Consider the following 8,338-nt stretch of genomic DNA (forward strand, 5'->3'; position numbering starts at 1 on the left):
ACTTGCCCCAGGTCAGCTGGTACGGGGTGGATCCGGGACTTCAACCCAGGACCAGGACCCTAAGGTGCTAAGACCAGGCTGTCAATCTCTCCACTACCCCTGCTCCCACATATATGTAGGGACACGCAAAAGAGTCAAAAGACAGCTATGCTGACTTTGAGGCAGTAGTCGGAAACATTGCTTTCTCGTCTTACGGCCCGAGCCATGGAGCCTGGCACGTGCAGCAGGTGGTCTCAAGACCCAGGAGGAAAGCACCTTTGTTGAATCAAACCGGTTCAGATGTGCCAATCACCCAATCAGCTTGCCGCGGTGTGCCAGGCCCCACAAGGGGCAGGTATGTGACTCCTGGATCACCGAATTCCCATGCCTCTCACAGGCAGATCTGCCCCACCCCATTTTGCAGCTGAGTAATTCAAAGCTCACAACTAACAAGAGCGGGACTGTGAATCCAGATCTGCTGGCTCTCGGGCTCGTGATGACCAACAAAGACCTCTCTGTGGGGAGGCTGGCCCGGGGGGGGGGGGGGGGGTTGTGGCTGGAGATAACCAGCGTAGGGTGGAAATCCCTGAGTTCCCATATATGTGGGCATGCTTCTCCAGGCCAACCCCTTCCTTTCTCAGGGCCAGAGGGAGGCGGCCCTGGACAGGGTGGGCTCTGACAGATCATGAAGCTCCCACCCAAGACTCCTTCCTCTTAGCAAAGGGCAACTGTGCCTCTAGGAGTCCTCCAGAGAAGGCAAACATTATGTCCCCACCGGGCAGCCCAGGGCAAGGAAAGCATGTGGACCTTTGGAGTCCTGTGCAGATGCCATCTCCACCGCTTGGAAGCCCTATGACTTTGGGCCAGTCACTTAACCTCCTGAGCCCTGGTTTCCACAAAATAACGGAGCGGGGCAGGAGAGTTTCACCCCTGGCCTTGTCTGAGGAACTAACTATTCTCTGATGAACTCAAGAAAAGGCCCTGGGGCGGAAAAAAGGTAAGTGGGAGAGTCAGTGAGTGAAACTCCACGGGGTGGTGGAAGGCAGCTCATGGTTATGAGCCACTTCTACACGCATTGCGTAGCACGGAGCGCGCTGCCCTCCTCAGTGCCTGTGACTGTCTCTTCCACCTCATGACAGAAAAGCCCCCATTATCCACAGGGTGCCAGGCAGGAATCAACAGAAGCTGGACAAGCCCCCAGGCCCGCAAAGGCCAGAGTGTGCATGTTGAGAGTATTAACAGCCCATACGAGAGTGCGTTTGTAGGCCGGCCAGTGTGAAGGGATACTTTTTCCAATTCTTTTGGGTTTTATTCCAATCACAAAAATAATTTAAACCATAACAAATTCAAACAATACAGAAATGTACAAGATACCACTGGGTGTCTCATCCCTTCTCTGCCACTTCTACCCCAAACAGGCATAAGCTCCGTTAACATTTCCATGAGGTTCCTTCCAAATGTTCTCTATGCTTCTACATAGGATTTTTCCAAAGGAAGATTCGTTCACCATTTCTTAACAGCCTGCTGACAATAGTAATAGTAGGTACATTTACAGAGCACTTCCAGCAGCCAGGTTGTGTCCCAGGTGCTGGGGACAGCTGTGAACAAGAAGCCTGGCCCCTGCTCAGGTAGGTCATCGCCAACACCCCACAACCTGCTTTAACCTTCACTCACCAACACATCATGGACCATCATCCAAATCACCACCTATAGAGCCACTGTACTTTTTAAAATGGAAGATTTTGTTGCATTTTATAAGTATATTGCCGTTGATGCAACCAGCCCCCTACTGAGGAATGGTTATTTCCAATTTTTTGCTTTTACAAAAAAAAAAAAAATTCACATCTTTAATGCACTCATGTTAGTATTTACATAAATTTTCCAGATTCCTCAAATGAAAATGTTTAGTCTATCCAGACAATGCCAAAGGACTTTCCAAAAAGAAGTTTGGGCCAGTGTACTCTCCCATGGATAGTAGACAGGAATGTCATTTTGTAGCAGCCTTGACAGCACTGGGTTTTATTAATTTTTTAGATTTTGCCAATTATTTAAGAGAAAACACAGATTTCATTTTTCTTTTAATGTTAAGGGTTCTCTAACACCAAACTCGGTCTTTCCATAGAGAGAAGCAGGAGGTAGTGAAGTTTTGGGATGGGCATGACAGGTTCCAAGCAGGATTTGGGGGACAGCCTACCCACCTGGATACTAGGCAGGAAAAAGAACCGTGATTCTTTCTTTCCTTCTCTACAGAACTGAACTCTTCATCGAAAGGGCACATCCTGACCTTGAAAAACCCCCTTTTTGGTTTCCCATTAACGGGCATCTCATCCGCTAACAAGGATTAATGGCCTCCATCCACTGCAATGATGAGGAAAGCATAACTGGAAAGAGACCCGGGTTCAGGCGGGAGATAAACAACAGTTGTTCCTCAACACAAAGCGCCGCAGCGGCTGACCTGTAGTTTTTCCCTCCTGATGCTCATGATGATCAAGGGCAGGGCTCAGGGCTGGCACGTCCGTTTCCCCCACACGAGCTCTTGCACTGAGACACACCACGTTGCCAGTGCTCAAGCAATACTCACTGGCACGGCCTGACTCCTGACAAGGGTTAACAACACCTAGAATTCACAAATGGTGTCTGAGCCCCTGCAACGGACCGTTCTCACCACGAAGGGATGTGGAGCCCGCTAGGAAGAGAGAACAAATCAGTGTGGACAGAACTTCCCACACTTGGAGCAGTGGGGGTCCGTCCAGGGAGGCATTCTGGCACAAGCAAGACTGGGGAACGGGGAAGATTTGGATAAACAGAGGTAAGAGGGGAGAGCACACCGGGCGGGGGGAGGGCACAGACAAAGGCAAAAGTCCTCAAGCAGCACCAGGCGCCCTGTCAGGGCTACCCCCAGATGTGTTAGAGTCGCTCCTGCCACTCAGGAAGAGCCATTGTTAACCATTCAACAGTGCTGCCAGCCAGGACATTACAGCCTGAAATAGTAGGAGTCTTTACACCATGGCAATCAGCAAATACTATAATCCAGCTGGCTTCCCAGCACATGACAGTTTATAAATGCACACTATCATTATAGGAAACCACAAAGGGCTTGAAGCAGGAGGGTGACTTGGTCAGGTTTGCATTTGGGAAGGGGGTCACTCCGGGGCCAGTGTGGGAGGGATGGTTTGGGACAGGAGGAGACGCAGAGAGACAGCAAGGAGCCTCCTCTGCTTGTCCAGGCGAGTGACACGGAAAGAAGCCAAGGGACAGATTCTATTGAAGAGGTAGATTGATGCCTTGGCGGCCGGTGGGGTGTGGGGGAGGGGAAAAGGAAACCAGCAAGGCCATTTGAGCTTGAAAGGATGAAAAGCCCTTCTCCACGTGGCTAACGTCTGACCTCCTCTATGTGATCTCCCTCCCACCCAAAGAAGAAAGAAGATCTGTGGAAAGGGTTCTAGAAAACCCAGAGGGGCTGGTCTGGTGTGGGCTGGCGGAAGAAGGGAAGCCATCCCCCCTCGGCCACCTCTTTTCCTCCCTCCTCCCCTTCCTCCTCCTCCCTCCCCCGTTAACAAAGCCCTGGTCATCTGAGGCGGAAATATTCCTGGGGTCCGGCCAGCAGCTGCCTTAGCTCTAGTGGTCCCGCCCACCATTTGCGTCTCGGCTGGAAACCCTGAGGCCCGCAGACACAAACACCCAAGGTTTAGGATCAGCGTCTGCCATTAAAAATACATTCCTGAAATCCTCCTCCCCCTGTGCTGTCTGCTCTGGGGCATAAAATACAGTAAAGTTTAGGAAAAAGGAATAGGCTGGCTGTAGAGAAAGACTCACTCTGACCTAGGGCCAGAGCTTGGATCTGTCTCTGGAACCTCTGAGAACCTGGGTTTCCTCTTCTGAAAAGGGGAACTGCGCTCTCCAGCTTTCAGGATCTTTGTGAGGAAGAAGCGTGGAGGGGTGCATGCAGAGCCCGAAAGCAGCCTGATAGGCCCCCACTCCAGGTAGTGGGTCAGGGGAGAGAACTCAGATTCTACAGAAAGATAAGCCTGGGGTCTGGTTGACTCTCTCCTGCTGGCCCTGGGCTGTGTGCCTCTGGACCATTTACCTAACTTCTCTGTACTACAATCCCCACCTTTATGGTTATTGTTTTGGGCCTGCCAGCTTGCCTCAGTGACCTCATCTGTAAAATGGGGCAGTTGCTGTCTGCTCATTGCAAAGTTCAGGTGAGACTCAGCCCGACACAAGAGTGCTTTGCAGAGCCCTCACTGTGCAAATACAAGATATTACTCGAGATTCTTTTAGATGTTTTGGCCGAGGGAGGAAAATCTGTAAAACCTAGAAAACACTATTTGCTGCTGTTTCTAAGCCCAAAACACTAGCACTTGCAAGTGTTCATCATGGTGGCACCCTAAACACATATCTGTTGAACCCCTACTATGTGCCGGGCGCTGTGCCAGCCACTGGATACTGAGGGACCCACCCCTGATGCTGAGGGGACCCATTCCCCGGGCCACAGACACAAGGTGACAGATGATGCCAGCCAGCAAGTCAGCCAGAGCACAGAGCCAGACGCCCTGGGAGCAGGGAGCCAGGCACCTACGTTCAGGGAAGGCGACCCAGGAACACCTGAGCTGATGACCAAGTAGGAGAAGTTCGGAATTCCAGGCAGAAGGAAGTCACAGTTCAGGTCCCCCCAGAGCAGACCCTGAGATGAGAATTTGGGTGCGAAGGAATATTGGGGGATGGGGGGTGATCCCAGGAAGCTGGTGAGGGACTAGGGAAGTAAGACAGGCTGCTATCACAAAATAGCATAGACTGAGTGGCTTATAAACAACAGGAATTGAGTTCTCACAGTTCAGGAGGCCCAGAAGAGATCAGCCTGAGCCTGGTCAGTTCTCCGGGTTACAGACTGTGGACTTCTTGTGTCCTCACCTGCGGAGGACAGAAAGGGGAAGCAAAGTCCTATGAGGGCGCCACCCTCATGGCCTAAACACCTCCTAAAGGCCCCACCTCCTAATCCCATCACAGAGGGAGTTAGAGTTTCAACATAAGAATATGAGGAGACACAACCATTCAGTCCATAACAACGGCAGAGTGGGGGGGAAGAAGAATGCATGCATTTAGGAACAAATGGGGGCACTGTACAGACAACGGGGACACAATCCCCCTGAGAGCCCTCTGAGAGACCCTAAGGAGCACACCTCACAGTTGTCCCCTGGAGGCCCTTGGAAGCTGGGTATTTAGTCTCCAATTCCGGCTCCTCATTCATTGGTTGCAGGTGGCTCCTGAGGCATCCCCACCACTCCCCCCTGCCCCCACCCCATGGCTATCCTGCTTGGTAAGCAGGCACAGAGTCTTCCTGAGACCAGAGAAAGTCCTCAGGCAGAGACCTGCAAGTTCCTGAAGTCTGAAGCCATCTGAGATACGGAATTGTCCATCACAGAGGTGGGTGCCTGGGGGTGAATGGAGGGAATGAGGCCAGGGCATTGGCAGCAGCTGTAACAACATGCAAACATGCAGGGCAGCCCAGGGTCCATTCAGGGACACCCCAAGCTGTGTACATCAGACTCCGGGGGGTGGGGCAGAAAGCACGAGAGGGACTGCAGAAAGTGTATGGAACACCTGCGGAGTTTGACCTCTTTCCCAGAACTAACTGGGAGCCACAGGAGGGATTCGACAGAGACTGAGTGGCATGGTCAGATCTGTGATTACACCGGCCACCCTGGCTGCCTTCTGGAAAAGAGACTGCCGCCAGAGAGACTCGAGCCATGAGACCAGGTAGGGGAGAGAAGAGAGTGCTGGAAGACTTGAACCCAGAGGGGATAGAACATGTCCCCCACTGACCACCGTGTATACCTGAAGAAGGCCTCTCTGGCCTCCCCCTCCCAGCTCGGCCCCTCCCAGGTGCCAGGTGCTGTGCTGTGTTGGAAAGTCTGGGCCCCCACTTCAGTGCCCTCGCGCACGGAGTCACAGAGCGTCCCACGTGGACAGCCAGAGTTGTGGGCTGAGGGCTGGCCTGGCAGGGGGCTGACCTGCCAAAGACCTAAGACGCAGCACCAGCTGGGAGCCCCCTTCTGCCCCTCCTCCCTGCCCCCGCCTATCAGATCAGGGCCCCCTGCACCTGCCCAGGGTCCCACCTCCCTCCCCCTCTCCCAGGGGCTCCCTTGGGGAAGGATGAGAGCCCACCTTCTGCACATGTGTTCTGGAACCCCTCTGGGCTCCAGAAAGCCACCTGGCCATGCTGGTTCGTTCTTATGGTAAAAATCCTGCCTTTCTTTTTATCCTTTAATAAGGTTACAGCAGGACGGGGGGGGGGGGGGGGGGGGGGGCGGGAGACTGAGGCCTCAGGCTACATCTGCCCTTCATTTAAAACCACCCCAGCTCCTGCAAGGCCGGAAAACAAGTCTCTGAGCCTCTCTTTTATAGTCTGTTAGATCCAAGTCCATAGTCATTCTCGCCAACAGATTGTATCAGCCCATTGGCCTCCAGAAACTGACCCTCTTGCAACTAAGCCGCTGCACACCAACTACCCCAACGCCTGCACGTCCCTGGCGCCTGGCAGTGGCCCCAGCTTCTAAGTGTCATTTAAGAAAACCTGGAAGCTTTTTCTCTCCTCCTGGAAGCTTCAGGTTTCCTCCACCGCCCCTGAAACCCGCCATCAGCCATGTCCTCCCAATCCTCCTGCTGTGTGCAGTTCCGGATTAGAAATGTGTTTTTATTTTCCACTAAAAATATATGGAGGAGAAGTTTATTGTTGTTCTTAATTACACTGGGTGATTTGACAAAGAGCGTCTGGACAAAGGCAATGGCACGTTTAAAGGGGAAACTCTGCCATTGACAACAGAATAAAGGAAAAAGTAAGCCAGCCTCCAACTCCACCATGTGCACCGAGGGAGCGGTTCCTCCCCTCTTCCGGAGCTATCGGGCCCTGACAGTCTTCCGCTGTTATTAATTTACCAGGCTGGGCCCAGACCCCAAGGCCAGGCCCGCCTGCGGGAGAGGCAGAGCTAAAAACAGATCCAACCTCAGCGAGGGGCCGTGCGCATCTAATCGCTGGGCTTTCTCCTCGCCCTCCCCGCCGACTCCGCTCTGGAGGCAGGTGGCCTGGAGAGCAAAGGCGCGCTTTGATTTGGAGACGAGGCAAAAAAGGCTGTTTGCAGGTGTGGAGACAGAATCGACCAGGCAACTGAGGGGAAAATGCCTCTGGGCAGCCACTGGTGCAGGTGCATCTTGGTGCGCTCACCGCGAGGCGATGAAATAATTTGTGGGCGCAGTGAGGGCTGCTGCTTGCGGGAGCCCCGAAGTGGAGTGGGGTGTTACTAATTCATCCCCATGCCCAGGTCACGAAGGGGCTGTGGCTGTGAGGTTTCTTGTTAGGAAAGTTAGCCACAGTTAATGGGTTTTCTTAGACCCTTTGTATATTTTATTGGGGCTAGGCTGAGGAGGGAGTGAGCATTCATTATGCACGTTTGGCTGAAAGTTGCCCAGATGCTCATTCATCTAGGCAACCCCGCAGCCTACATTTATTATTAATAATAATAGCTACCATTTAGTGGCTTCCATTTTGGGCCAGGTGCTGCACTAAGCACTTTACCTTTGGTATCTGATTCAGGCCTCACAGCTTCCCCGTAAGACATTATTGTCCCCATTTTATTGATAATAAAGCAGGCCCAAGAAAGGACAGTGACTCGCCCCAAGGCCCACAGCCTGTAAGAGCAGAGATTCAAAGCCAGACCTGTCTGACTCCAAAGTCCAAGCACTTAACTAAGATCTCCAGCCTCCCTCTGGGGGGTCTCTAGCCGGGCCTTATGCTGGGTGCTAGAATAAATGTTTGATGAACGAAATGTTTCTGGAATGATGTATTACAGGTCCACCCTGAATGCATAAGTACTGAAACCTGGATTCTGCCTTCACCTCTTGCCAGAAGATTCCTCCCGGACAGAGAGGACAGCAAAGAGCGCAGGGAACTTCCCCAGCCTGACCAAAGAAAGGGCTGGCTGAGGGGAGAATGTCAGCAAAGATGGCCCCGGTTCTCTACCTCTCCTGTGACTATGCCCATTGCAATGTGACTTTTCAGCTCCTCTCATCTTGAGACAGTGTCTGTTTCCCCATCCCCGATTCTGGGCTGCTTTTGTGCCTCACTCTGGTCAAAAGAATGCCAGGAAGTGATGTGTCAAACTCAGGCCTCAAAAGGCTTGTGGCTTCTGCTTTGGAACCCTGCCATTGGCATTTGACAGCCTCCCTTCACTGGAGACATGGGTCTCAGTCACCCCCATGACCCTGAGCCACAGCCATCCAACCACCACTCCTAATGAGGCTGCCATAGCTCAGTCTACCTGAAGCCAACCTGGTACCAGGCTGCAGACAAGTACGTGCA

Source organism: Eumetopias jubatus, unplaced genomic scaffold (assembly GCF_037043125.1).
Source record: "Eumetopias jubatus isolate StellerSeaLion01/CBP00866 unplaced genomic scaffold, mEumJub1_p1.0 scaffold_10, whole genome shotgun sequence".
In the NCBI taxonomy this organism is placed as follows: Eukaryota; Metazoa; Chordata; class Mammalia; order Carnivora; family Otariidae; genus Eumetopias; species Eumetopias jubatus.